Raw genomic sequence first — 14,758 nt, 5'->3', positions numbered from 1 at the left:
TCAACTGAGAGTCTGCTTCCCCTCTCCTCTCCTTCTGTTCCTCCCCTGGTGCACAGGCGCGTTCCCTCTCTCTAAAGTAAATAAATAGAGCATGACTAGCTTAGTAATGTAATTGATGTAGTGGGAAAAAATTGGCGTGTGAGTTGTATAATCATATAATGAAAAAACTAGTTACTAATATAATTTAGTTCTTTTTCTCTGGATTAAACCAAGACTGAGCATTGTTGTGTTGCAGGAATTCAGATGGAGTGAAAGTTTAATGTTAAAAAGATTGTGTCTACCCTGATCTAAACTTGGTTCCACAAGCATAAATTGACTTCAGCGTTACCAATCCTCATCCTGACTGCCAGCTTTTCTCACTCTTCTCTGAATAGAAGGTGTTTTAAGTACCTCATCCTTATTTTTCCAGCAGTTACCTCTATTTCCATAGAAACCAGAAACAGCAGGAAGATGGATAGTTGTTAAAATTCTTTGGATTGAGACTGCTGTGTTTTCATACCATTTATAGTGCATTCTCATTTGTGTATTCCAGACTTTGTAGTTACAACTCTAAGAGAAAAGTATAATGCAGATTATAAATTTAAGGTATTATTTGGATACAGTTTATTTTGAAAGTGCTGCCTTTCTTGTATTTTGTGAGGTTATTTCTGTTATCTTCAAAATAGGAGATTTTATATTCCCTATTCTCTTAGCTCCCATTTCTTTTTCTCTTGTTTCTCTCTCCATAAACAGGAGGTTTGGAGTCAGTATCTGGCATTTATTTCTCTTGGAGGGAGTCTTTAGAGATTTTTTTTGTATTGGAGATTATCTGAATATTTTAAGTGTGGTCATATGTGAATGTTAAAGTCTAAGAAGTATACAGTGGGGTGTAGAAGTAGGTCAGGATGTTTTGATGACAATATTATGCTGTCATTGAAAAATACTTTATTGGATTCATTATTAATGGAAGAGACTATAAGAGGGAAGCCTGTTTATTATGTTGGCAAGTCCCAGGGCCCAGGTCTCTCCTCTCGCTTGTCTGTATTCTCTGTAATGTAATCCAGCTCAAAGGCTTTAAATGATAACTATTTGCTGTGGACTTCTAAATGTGTGGTTCTGGCCTCACTCATCTCTCTTATATTCTAGATTTGGTAGTTTGTAGCCTCGATGACATTTCCTTTGGAGTGCCTAATAGGCTCTCAGGCTTAACATGTCCAAAAGTAGAAAGCCTGTTGTTATCTCTTTATTCCCCTAAAATCTGTTGTTCCCCCAGTTTACCCATTTCAGTCAGTGCCACCACCGTCAGCTCAGGCTAGAAACCTGGATTGATCACCCAGTCTGTCTACCTTTGAAGTCCTAATGTATCTAAAATTTGTCCTTTTTTCCCCCATCTCCACTGCTAAAACCCCACTCTAAATCTTCAGCTTTTACCTGGATTATGCAGTAGATTTCTGTTCCATGTTTGCCTTCTAGAATGTTTTCTACCCAGAAGTGAGAATGATCTTAAAATGTAAATTAGATCATGTCTCAGCACTGTTGAGACACGATCTGTCCTTCTCAACAAGAGAAGTTTCTGCTTCAGGGAGCCTACATTCTAGTGAGGGAGATAGATTGTAAACAAGTAAACAAGTAAGCAAATAAGCGAATGATTATCCGGAGTGATTATAGTTGGTAATGGGAAGAAATACTACTACCCTTTGTTTAATGAATTTAATGAAATTAATTTAAATTATTTCTAAAATCCTTGCAGCTAAGTGAAAAGCATTAAATGAAAAAATAATTTCCACTAACATTATGGTATGTGTGTTATCCCAACCCAGGACACTGAATAATTTTTTAATAATTTTTATAGGTAGAGAAGTCTATTAACAGAACATTGAAAATGAATTTTTGTAAGTAATAATTTGAAGGCAAAAAGTTAGTACCCCAAGTAATACTCTTTTTTAAATTTTTGTATGATTTTTTCCCTACAAAATTTCCAGCCCTTTTGACTTATTGTAATAGTGCACCCAGCCTAAAACTTTGAAGTTATGGGACAGAAATACATTTTAGGGCAAAATAAAGGCTCAAAAAAAATTGTGGAAACAGTTCATGCACATAACAGACTGAGAGCCATTGAAGATACCACCTTTTCCTTCTCACACTTGGTGTACATGTGCAAAGCAAATTGTTATGAATTCACCCAAACATGGCATTCAGTTCAGATTTGTTCCATATGATATTCTAGAAAGTTATGTTTTAAATAAAAATTTTTAGTGTGTCTGTGCCTGAAGTCATAATAAATGAAACATCAAACTTTTTATATTGATTTAGAGTGCTTTGAGATGAAAAAAGTCATTTTAGTAAACAGACAAAAGCAAAAAACTCAGGTTATAAAGGTGGTATAACTTGATTATAAGAGTTATTTTTTCCTCTTTAGTCTACCTCTTCTCCCTTTATGCATGTCTCGGGGCACTTTTAAAATTATTATTATAATAAATAATATCTCGTGTTTTTTTCCTGATTTCGTTCAAAACTGCTTTATCTATTTTCTTGATTCAAGTTTTGGTTGAATTCTTTGACTTGATTTTCTAGAGAATTAGTTCAGCACTCTGGAGACACAAAATAAATGTATCATCAGTGATGTGAGTGTATCATTTAGTTTAGGAAAGGGAGAAATGCCTTTTTTTTGGTCTTGAGGGTTTTTCAAGCCAGACTTTAATTCTCATATTACAAAGTAAGTTAGGCAGTATCCCTAAATACAGTAGAATTAGTTCGGCTGTGAGAAGGAAACTGAGTTTAATGTTAATCCGATCAAGGCTGGAAGAAGGCAATACCAGCCCTGGAGGAAAGAAAAGGCTGGGAAATGCAGGCCCCCTGTGATTGTGGCTGGGCCTGTTGTCATGGAGCTTTCTAGACCATCTCCTACGCTAAGATGTAAACACCAACAGTGTTGGTGGCTGTGACTGCAAGTCTTTTTCTCTTTGACTGTGAAAAAACTATGCATAATTCTGATTTGTCTCATTTGCATAGGACCTAATGAAGTCTTGGGGTGAAATCATTATAAAATGTTTCCCCACTTCTCTATTTGAAACAGTTGCTAGGAAAAGAATGCTCTAGGAGGCTGGCAATAAAACAAAGCATAGGAATTAGGCTTTGAAATTACCTTGAAACTTGGCTTATAAGAGGCAATAAAGTAACATGCAGTCTAGTTTTTTATATGGTTGTTGCATACACTTTCATGAAAAGCAAAGCAGCCCTTAGATTGATTTAAAAATGTGTCTGTTTGTGACCATGAGCCCCAGGGCTTCCCGGAGCTTGACAATGTGCTGATGTTTGTGCAGCTTGGATGGTGGGTGCCCCGTGTCCTGCAGCTGCGCACTGACTGGGTTCTGTCTCCACCAGAAGCAAGCTTTGTTCCGTGTGGCTCTGCTGTCCACACACAGAGCAGCCTTTGATGGGCTGCCTTTGACGTGATTTGTTTACGGCAGCCAGAAATGCTTCCTGCATAATGAGAGCAGTTAATCATGGAAACTGGGCTATCCCTGTTTGTGCACTTCTAGCAGTCTTCTGTTGTAAATATTAAAAGGTAATGACAAAAGGATGAAAACCTTTTTAAAAAGGCACAAATCAGTTAATCCATCAGATCATGTGATTGCTACTGATTACATGGATATCTTTAGGGAAGCAGAAAATGATTGCTGAACACATGCCTTGTGTTTTGATGATTGCATTAAAAGTCCCCCAGTGGGATGACATTTGTTGGCTCCAGAGCTTTTCTTACATTAAAATATCGGACAGCCAGTACAAGGGGAAGCATCATAACCTGTATGTCACCACATATGTGCAGTTAAAGAATAATCTTGATCAAGCTCTGCTAGGTTCTGCTAAATAGACGAGGATTTTCAGCAAGACCCCAGACTTTTATTTTGAAGTGGAGTAGCAGCTGTTGGCTATTGCGGTGCAGAGCTGCAGCGCGGCCTGGGTCACACAGTGCTCCGGGTGTCTGCAGGCTGCAGGCCGAGCCCAGTGGCGCAGGCACCGAGCTGCATTTATTTGCTGTGCTGTTTGACCTCTTGGTTTGAGAAAGCTCCCTGGACCATCTGAATGGCTATGGGAGATGGTGAGTAAGATGTGTTTTTCTTCTTATGCTTGTGTTAAACACTTCCTTTTAAAGTGACGATCATTTGCTGTGTAAGAAATATATTTCTCCCTGAAGAACGAAGGACACTGTGTGTGTGTGTGTGTGTGTACACACAGTCGTGTGTGCATATATATATGCACAGGTGTGCTTACTTGCCATTTAGTATCCTTTTCTACCTGATACGTCTATATGGAATCTGGCGAATATGACAATTTACCTTGCAACCCAAATAAGCCCTCAGCCTTCTGTAGTGGTTATGAAAGGCTATTGCAAGAAACATGGAATATATGCAAAAGCTTTGAAGAGAGAATATGGAATATGGCCCTTAGAAGAATGGCAGATTTTGGCAGAAAGGTTTGCTTAGGAAGCTTGTCATCTTTGCTGTTGTATATGACAAGTAGAATTTTGTGGTAATAAAGTATTTAAAGGAAAATGGCTTGCCATAGACACTGTTTTAATTAATATGCTTGTGATTTGTCAGTGTCCCTAGTAAATAGTTTTCTAGAAAATATTGTCTTTTACAAGTCCTGTATAGGGTATAATTTTATTAAAAATTGATTTTGCTAGTGTTTTATTATAATAATAATTTTTAAAATATTTCTATAGTGCTTTATAGTGTTCCAAAGCAGTTTAGTATACTTAGTATACCTTAACTTCTCAGGTACAAATAACTATATGAAGTGTACAGAGTATTTTGGTGTTTCCATTGCACAGATTAGGAAACTGAGGCTTGCTGATAGGATAAATCCTAGATCTAGGCACAGAGAGCAAACCAGAACCAAATCTAGAATGTCCAGTTGCATTTGGTATTGTCCTTCATAACACTTAACTGAGCATGGATTTTTTTCATTATTAAAGCTTTTGTTAATATGCTTAGAGGTATATTTTATAGTATCATCAATGCCAGGGATGTGTATGAAGGGGAACTTAAAGTTCCTGAAAAATATTCTGTGTATTTTTCATTAGGTTCTCAAGGAAGACTGGTCTGTATTTGGAAGTTTTAAGTCTAACAGTTTTATCCTTCCTTATGATGATATAATGACGTCTCTCTTAGGAGTTTTCCCCCTTGGGACTATGAGGAATGGGATGCAAATGTACCAGAATGATGGTGTTGGTAAATAGTCATTTAAACTGTATGTATGTGTTAATAGAAATAAGAGTATATTTTCTTTTGGTATTATAATGGTTTATTCCAAGGATTTACATAACTGTTTTATGTCGTTTTGGAAATAATTTTCACTATTAATTTTTAAGGCAAAATCCATCAAAATTAGCAAATTAAGTTCTCATATACTTAAGGGCATTGCCAAGTTTATATATTTATTTATGTTTTAAACCTTAATTTACTGGTAACTCTAAATGTTGCATTTGATTGGGGCCATATCCACATTTTATTTTGTTCTTAAACATAGATTTGATGACTGTTAGTGTATCCTTACTTTTCTTTTTTCAAGCAATACATAAATATATTCCAACTACTTAGGAATGTACTGATTTTAAAAAATCAAGTAGCAGCCTTTTACGAAGTTCAGAGGGTAACCTTCCTGCTCATCCTGTTCTTCAAAATGGAAATACTTTTATTTTATTGATAATTATAGTAATACACCTTAATTTAAAAATAGGAAATTTGGGGGCACCTGGGTTGCTCAGTGTGTTAAGGCCTCTGCCTTTGGCTTGGGTTGTGATCCCAGGGTCCTGGGATCAAGCCCCACATCGGGCTCTCTACTCAACAGGAGCCTGCTTCCTCCTCTCTCTCTGCCTGCTGCTCTGCCTACTTGTGATCTCTCTCTGTCAAATAAATAAATAAAAAGTTTTAAAAAAAAAATAAGAAATCTGGGGGGCAACCTGATTGGCTCAGTGGGTAAAGGATGATACTCTTGATCTTGGGGTTGTGAGTCTGAACCCCATGTTGAACATAGTGTTTGCTTAAAAAAAATTAAAAGATAAAAATAACTCTAAATAGTAAAGATATATAGTAACAGGTAATCTTGCGATTTCTAGTTTTTAACAGTTTCATATACTCTCTATATTGATCTTTCTCACATATTGTACACATATATTATACTAGTATCATGTAAACATGTATAACAAATGGATTATGTCATTCCTGTGTTGTTTCTATTTTTTTTTAAATTTAATTAACAGAAATATCTTCTTTTTAAAATTTAAACACTACAGATACGGTAAAGTTTCCCCTCAGAACCACCTTCAAGCCCAGATATAAACAGTGGGGAACACTTTTATTTATTTATTTATTTTAAGATTTTATTTATTACTTGACAGATAGAGATTACAAGTAGGCAGAGAAGCAGGCACTGAGCCACCCAGGCGCCCCTGGTGAACACTTTTAATTAGTGTGGTGTCTGCATACCTTTTACTGTCCCTTACATGTAGATTAAGTATCAAAATAAATGGTTTTGTTTTTATTGTGTTCATATAAACAATATTGTTCTGAAAGTATTTTTGACATCTGCTACATCTACTTGGTTTGGCATAGAGTTTTTCTTTTTTCTTTTCTCTCTCTTTTTTTTTTTTTTTAATGTCCTCATGTGCAACTGTCTTCTTTGAACTGTTGCATAATATTCCATAGTATGGATATTTCATAACCATTTCTTTTATAGAATTTTAAGTTGTTTAATCATGTAGTTTTCTAAATGATTCTGAAACATGTTTCTACAAATAATATGTGTGTATACATATACACGTGTATGTTTCTTACAATACCCTAGAAGTAGAATTTCTGTATCTAAGTTTTTATTCATTTCAGATTGTGTTGGTTGTAACTAATTTCCTCCAAAAGAGGCTTTACCACTTATATTCCCACCATCAGTGCCTGCTGTCCTGCATTCTTTTCATTTCTCACTATTACTGGTTTTAAATTTTACCTGTCAAATGAGTGAAAAATATTTCACCCTTTTAAAAACATTTCAGTTGTCTAATAAGGTTGATCATCTTCAGATGTTTGGTTATTTCCTTTTCTATGGATTATTTTCTGGCATCCTTAGCCAGCTTTTTTGTTGTTGTTATTTGGCTTTTGTGTTGTTGTTATTTGGCTTTTGTGTTGTTTTTTTATGTATTCTGGTTATCAATCTATTATCTATTAAATATTTGTTATATAAGCTTAACTTCAAGACCATATGAAAGATTTTTTTTTTTTAAAGATTTTATTTATTTATTTGACAGAAAGAGATCACAAGCAGGCAGAGAGGCAGGCAGAGAGAGAAGAGGAAGCAGGCTCCCCGCTGAGCAGAGAGCCCGATGTGGGCCTCGATCCCAGGACCCTGAGATCATGACCTGAGCCGAAGGCAGCGGCTTAACCCACTGAGCCACCCAGGCGCCCGAAAGATTTTTTTTTTTAAAGATTTTATTTATTTATTTGTCAGAGAGAGAGAGGGAGAGCGAGCAAGCACAGGCAGACAGAATGGCAGGCAGAGGCAGAGGGAGAAGCAGGCTCCCTGCCGAGCAAGGAGCCCGATGTGGGACTCGATCCCAGGACGCTGGGATCATGACCTGAGCCGAAGGCAGCCGCTTAACCAACTGAGCCACCCAGGCGTCCTGGAAGATTTTTTTTTAAAGATTTTATTTATATATTTGACAGACAGAGATCACAAGTAGGCAGAGAGGCAGACAGAGAGAAAGGGACGCAGGCTCCCCGCTGAGCAGAGAGCCTGATGCGCAGCTCAATGCCAGGACCCTAGGATCATGACCTGAGCCGAAGGCAGAGGCTTTAACCCACTGAGCCACCCAGGCCCCCCATATGAAAGATTTTAATAGCAATTTTATTTCTAGGCAGACTGGGGTTTTTGAAACATTGTAATGACTATCAAGTGAAGAGTTGTTGAGGGTGGCTCTCTTGTGCATTTCTGTTTGGTTTTTATCCTTACCCAAGAATATAAAACCAAGTAGTGAGATGATTATGAAGTAGCTCTGGATAGTCAAATCAGATAGAGTTTAAAAACCTGTAGGATTATTATGTGGCACTGAGCCCTGCAGTCTGTCTCAAAAGCTCATGAGAGGAATTTGGCCTTTTGTTGTTATGCTCCAGAGTGGCTGGAAAGAAATACGGTTTTGTTGCAAATTGTTTCTACACTTAGAGCATTTCAACAGTCTATTCTTCCAAACATGAATTTTTTAGAAAACATACACAAGTCATGATATAACCTTGACTTTCTAAAGGGAAGCCTTCTAGACCACTACAAACTGACATATCACTACTGATTTGGTAGGAAGGGAACAATAGCAAGAAATTAGTGCTAAGTAGGTATCTCCTCTTCTATACCCTTGAATATTTTATGTGCTATGCTAGAAATGGGTTAACACAAATCACTGAAAGAAGGCAACCCTTTAACTTAGTGGTGAAAAGGCCAAAAAACTTTTTTTATTTCTTGAAGCAGTGATCATGGGGACAACAGAGTCTATAAGGAGAAAAAGTAAATTACAAGGGACAAAAGATTGGACATTCAGCAATATAGGTGGCAGTAGTGGGCACTAAGATTGAAAATCTTAGCCTTCTTGAAACAGGCTCCTTTTTACCAATCTGGGTGCAAGGTTTTAGGACACTAGGAGCAACGTATCTTCCAACATATAAGTTGCTAATGAATCTGAGTCTTGAAAGAAATGGTTTACATCTTTTTTTGTGGGGGGGAGTACATGTAGAATGTATAGTTGATGTTCTTGACAGTTATTATAACCAAGTATAGTTGTCGTGAAAATTTACCCAAAATGACTAGTTTCTGTGAGGGTTCTAAATAAACCTTATGGGGGCACCTGGGTGGCTCAGTTCACTAAGTGTTTGCCTTTGGCTCAGGTTATGATCCCAGGATCCTGGGATTGAGCCCTGCAGCCGACTTCTTGCTCAGCAGGAAGTCTCCTTCTCCTTGTGTTCTCCCTCTCTCTGTCTCTCTCAAATGAATAAATTAAAAAACTTAACAATAAATAAATCTTATGAGCATCATTTATTATTTACCTTGATATTATGGCTATTGTAAAATATGTTGTTTTTAATTTTATTAATACCAAATAATGTTTTAAGTTATGTCTGCCCCCTAACGTCACTGAACTATCAAAGGTCTTAAATTTTTAATGGACTCCTTTAAAGAAAAGGATAAGTCTTCAAGTAGCTTTTTAATTAAGTTAATCATTACTTACAAATTCTAAGAGACTTTATGAAATTTCTTGGTTTCTTTTCAACTTTATATGACATGGACTTTATTTTTTTAATAAAATTATTAATTTAAGATTAAATATGCTGCTGAAAACACAGCATCTTTATGTGAATATTAAAATTTGGCCATTGTTTAATTTTGAAGTACCTGGATTTTTAATTTCTAGTCACTTTACTGAAATTTTTTATTTTTGTCTAAATAGAATACATTTTAAATGTTTACTGTTTATTTTACATCTGAAGTCCTATTATTTTCTTTAGCTCTGAGAAATCCTCCTCTGTTATTTTTTTTAATTTTTCTCCCCATCATTAGCTTTAGTCTCTCCTTACAGAATTGTACCAGTCAAATATTGAATCTCCCGTGTTGATTCATTGTCCATTATGTTTTGTCTCTGTTCCTAAGTTTTATGTCTTTCTCTTTTACCTTGTATTCTAGGGGATCTCCTTGACTTCCTTATCCAGCCCTTCCATTAAGTTTTACTTTTAGCAATTAAAAGTTTATACAATAACAAGAATTTTTTTTTTCCCTTCTCTGGTCGTTCCATTTTTACAGAAGAGTGTGTGTGTGTGTGTGTGTGTGTGCACTCATGCACATGCAAATTTATATGTAAAATATTGAGCTTTCTGAGTTGGGGGTGGGAAGAGTTTAATGATGAAATCATTTCATAGGTTTTCAGTGATTCCTTGCAAATCATTCCTGTACTTGTTGGCTTAGAGAGTGTCACTTCTTTGTCATTCTACGAGGTAGATCAATCCTCACTGCTGTGTCAGTCTGCTTCTGAGAATTCTGAGTTGCAGCTTTGCTGTGGTTTTCTTCTTCAAAAGCTTTCCATCCTTTAAATTTGCATTTTATGAGAATTTGTTGCTATCTTTTGGATGCTGATTTCACATACTTTGCTCTGCCTCATTTTCTGTGGTCTTGACGATGTTGCTTATAATTTTATTGGGGTTCCATTACAGGGTTTTAAGCAAGAGAGCAAGGTAATTCAAATTATCATAGTTCTTTTAAGGAAGAATTTCATACATACCCAGAAATAAAGTGACAAAACTCTGTTACTACCTACTATCCAGCTTCAAGAAATTATCAATAGATAGCCAGTCTTTAGTTATCTATAACCCTACTTATCTTCCTCAGCCCTACCTACCCTGAAGGACCCGGGTATGGGTGTGTGGACACACGCACATGTATTCATACATGTAAAGTAAAGTAAAACTTAGTCTTTTTAAAAAGAGAACTTTTTAAAAAACAGTTAAAGGTTTATTTGTAACCAGGACATATTTTATTGATAACCAGTTTCACACCTAAAAAATTAACCCTTAGTATCAAATATTCAGTGTTCAGATTTACTCAGTTGTTTCCTAAGTATCTTTTTACAGTTTGAATTTTAATTCAGACAAGGTTCATCATTGTGATTGGTTGATATATCACTTTATGCTCTAGTCATCTGTAGCAGTTGTCTTTCTTTTTCTCCTCTTGCCACTTACTTGTTGAAGAAAAACAGTATCTCTCAGGTGAAGTTTTCCCACATACTAGATTTTGATAATTACATTGCCGTGGTGGTTTTATGTTCTTGTTTTTTAGGATTTTATATCCCCTTTGTTTTCTGAAAATTAAAAATTATTTTAATGGATCAGAATAAGGTCTAATTTTTTGTTTTTATTTCTTGGGCGGTTTTTGGCACACATTTTTATAGGTGGTATTATGCATTATGCATTTTTATTGGAAGCCATGCAGTGTCTGATTATCTTTTTTTTTTTTTTTTTTTTGCATATTAATATTGAACATTGGGTTCGGGTGTTGTCAGCGTGATCTGTTATTTATAACAGTTTTTCATTTAACAGTTTCAGCAGCCACTGATCCAGATTACATTTTTAGATCATCTCATTGTCTTCTTTGGGTTTTGGAAGGTTGAGAATGAAAGCAGGGAGACCAGTTAAGAAGTTATTGTAACAATATAGGCAGAGAAGATACTGGTCTGGTCTTAGATTAGGAATGGCACCAGAAGTAAAGAGAAATTAGGTAGATTTGAGATATAACTTGGAGTTATATACAATAAGAATTATTAATAGATGATCCATGTGGGGCAGAGAACTTGGAATGGGGCTCCTACATTGTGAGCTTGAGTAGCTAAATCGATGGTGATGTCATTTACTGGGATAGAGGTAGACTTAGGGAAAACAGAGAACAGGTTTGGAGATGGTATTGGTGTTACGTTACATATGTCAGATTAGAGATACCTTCAAGATATCCATGGAGGTGATGTTTAGTAGGGCAGTTGAATATTTAGGTTTGGAATGGTATAGGTCAAAGATGGTATAGGATAGAGACAAACATTTGAAGAGTTGTCAGCGTAAAGATGTTTGTTTGTTTGTTTTAAAGATTTTATTTATTTATTTGACAGACAGAGGTCACAAGCAGGCAGAGAGCGAGAAGGGGAAGCAGGCTCCCCACTGAGCAGAGAGCCCAACTCAGCGCTGGATCCCAGGACTCTGGGATCATGACCTGAGCTGAAGGCAGAGGCTTTAACCCAGTGAGCCACCCAGGTGCCCCCAGTGTAGAGATGTTTTAAACTGTTGAGAATGAATGAAGACAATTAGAAAGTGTGTAGTCCAGAGAGAAGATATTCAGCATTTAGTGATTGGATAAAGGAGGAAGAGAGTGAGCTAGAGACCAGAGGAAAGCCAAGGAAAGTATTCTATTGTAAAAGCAGAATGGGGAGTGCAGGCAATTGAAACCAGTTTTCTGAGATACCTATGGTACTATAACATAGTGATTATTGTTTCCTAATCTCAGTTACTGATTTATCTGTTACATATGACCGTGGTCATTGTTAGATACGTAAGAAGGTAAAACTAAAACCATTCAGGAATCCAGAGGCCTCTTACTCATTGTTTTAATTAGAATAGGGAAGGATATAGCTTCAAGAGAAAAGAGGAACTTTGGTATAAGAAGCTACTTAATATGAAACAGTATATTTGTGCATGGAAAACTATGGTGTTGTGGGTTCTTCTTTGTGACCTAGTTGGTTTACTGAAGAAAAGCCCCACAAAATGAATTTTTTAAATTAGATACGGTATAAAGTTTTAGCTTTCCTATCTATTGTTTGCCATATAAGAATGGAGGGATTTTTCATCCTTTATGTGAATTCAGAAGCAGAAATTTCAGGTTTTGGAATACATGTAATTATAAAAATGAATTGAAAAGTTTGAATAGCCATTTGAATATATGGCTTTCCTTTGAAGGGAAGAAGAAAAAAAATGAAGGGATTTTATTATGGTAATATAAGTTTACAGTTCATATCTGAAACCTTGGGGACCAGCTATGTTTTGGAATTCTGAATAGGTCAGATTTTAGAAAAGTAATGGTCATAAACCATGTATGATGCAACAACTCCAGCTGGGTCTGGGGCTACACCTTATAATCAAGCACATTAGTATTTTTGCTGTTAAATATATGCAAATTCACAATGAGTGAAGTAAATACAATAAATAGCCTCATGTCAGTTCACGTGTTTTGCCATAAACTAAAATTAGTTTAGATTTTAAAATCAGTTTAGATTTTGCTGCCAAATGAATTTTAAAAGACAAAATAATTTAAAGAAAAGTTAATACCTGTTGTTCTCAAACTATTCCAAAAAAATAGAAGAAGAGGGAAGCTTCCATATCCATTCTATGAAGCCAACATCACTCTGATACCAAAACCAGACAAAGACACTACAAAAAAAAAAAAAGAGAGAGAGAGATTGAGAGAGAACACTACGGGCCAGTATCTCTAATGAACATATATGTAAAAATCATCAACAAAATTTTAGCAAATCGAATCCAACAATAAATTAAAAATCATTTACCATGATCAAGTGGGATTTAGCCCCCCTAAGGGTGGGGGTGATCTAAAGGTGGTTCAGTAGTCACAAATCAATCAACATGGTACATCACATCAATAAGAGAGTTTAAAAACCATATGATCAGGGGCTCCTAAGTGGCTCAGTTGGTTAAATGTCTGCCTTTGGCTCAGGTCATGATCTCAGGGTCCTGGAATCAAGCCCCACATCAGGCTTTCTGGGAGCCTGCTTTTCCCTCTCCCATTGCTGTTCTCCCTACTTATGCTCTTACTCGAGGTCATGCTCTCTGAGATAAGTAAATAAAACCATGTGATCATTTTAGTAGACACAGAAAAAGCATTTGACAAGATACAACATCCATTTTTTTTTTCTTTTCAAAGATTTTATTTATTTGACAGACAGAGATCACAAGTAGGTGGAGAGAGAGGGAAGCAGGCTCCCTGTTGAGCAGAGAGCCCGATGCGGAACTCGATCCCAGGACCCTGAGATCATGACCTGAGCTGAAGGCAGCGGCTTTAACCCACTGAGCCACCCAGGTGCCCCACAACATCCATTTTTGATAAAAACTCTCAACAAAGTAGGTTTAGAAGGAACATACTTCAACATAATAAAAGCCATATATGAAAAATCCATAGCTAACATCATACTTAATGGTGAAAAACTGAGAGCTTTTCCCTTAAGATCTAGAATAAGAAAAGGGTGTCTACTCTCATCACTTTGATTCAACATAGTACTCGAAGTCCAAGAAAAAGAAATAAAAGGCATCTAGACTGGTAAGAAAAAAATTAAACTTTCCCTGTTTGCTAAATAACGTGATACTATATATAAAAACCTGAAAGATTCTGTCATACTACTACTGGTAAATGAATTCAGTAAGTCACAGGATACAAAATCATTGTACAGAAATCCATTGCATTTTTCTACACTAATAATGAGACATCAGAAAGAGAAATTAAAAAAATAATCGCATCTACAGTTGCACCAAAAATAATAAAATACCTAGTATTAAATGTAGCCAAGGCAGTGAAAGAGCTATACTCTGAAAAACTATAAAACATTGATGAAAGAAATTGAAGGTGACACAAACAAATGGAAAGATATTCTGTGCTCATGGATTGGAAGAATATTGTTAAAATGTCTATGCTCTTCAAAGAAATCTACATATTTAATGCAGTCCCTTTCAAAATACCAACAACATTTTTCATAGAACTAGAACAAACAGTCCTAAAATTTGTATGGAACCACAGAAGTCCCCAAAGAATCAAAGCAGTCTTGAAAAAGAAGATCAAAACTGGAAGTATCACAGTCCCAAATTTCAAGATACACTAAAGCTGTAGTGATCAAAACATAGATCACTGGAACAGAATAGAGAGCCCAGAAATCCATGATTATAGTCAATCCTTGACAAAGGACGCAGGTATATGGAATGGGAAAAATATAAGTCTCTTCAACAAATGGTGTTGGGATAACTGGACAGCTACATCCAAAAGAATGAAACTGGCCCATTTTCTTAGACCATACACAAAAATAAACTCAAATGCAATAAGGACCTTCCTAAAAGTGAGACCTGAAACCATAAGAATCCTAGAAGAGCACAGGCAGTAATTTCTGTGATACTGGCTATAGCAACATTTTTCTCAATATGTTTGC

The 14,758-nt window shown here is 36.0% G+C and overlaps 1 protein-coding gene across 36 annotated transcripts in view; it reads left to right on the top strand.

Moving 5' to 3' along the window:
• CLASP2 (cytoplasmic linker associated protein 2) overlaps nucleotides 1–14,758 on the top strand; it is a 185,624-nt gene that overhangs the window by 32,162 nt on the left and 138,704 nt on the right. The window lies entirely within an intron of this gene.

The sequence above is a fragment of the Mustela nigripes genome, chromosome 2, assembly GCF_022355385.1.
Source record: "Mustela nigripes isolate SB6536 chromosome 2, MUSNIG.SB6536, whole genome shotgun sequence".
In the NCBI taxonomy this organism is placed as follows: Eukaryota; Metazoa; Chordata; class Mammalia; order Carnivora; family Mustelidae; genus Mustela; species Mustela nigripes.
Note: the sequence above shows the minus strand (reverse complement) of the source record. Positions and strands in the feature narration are given on the sequence as shown.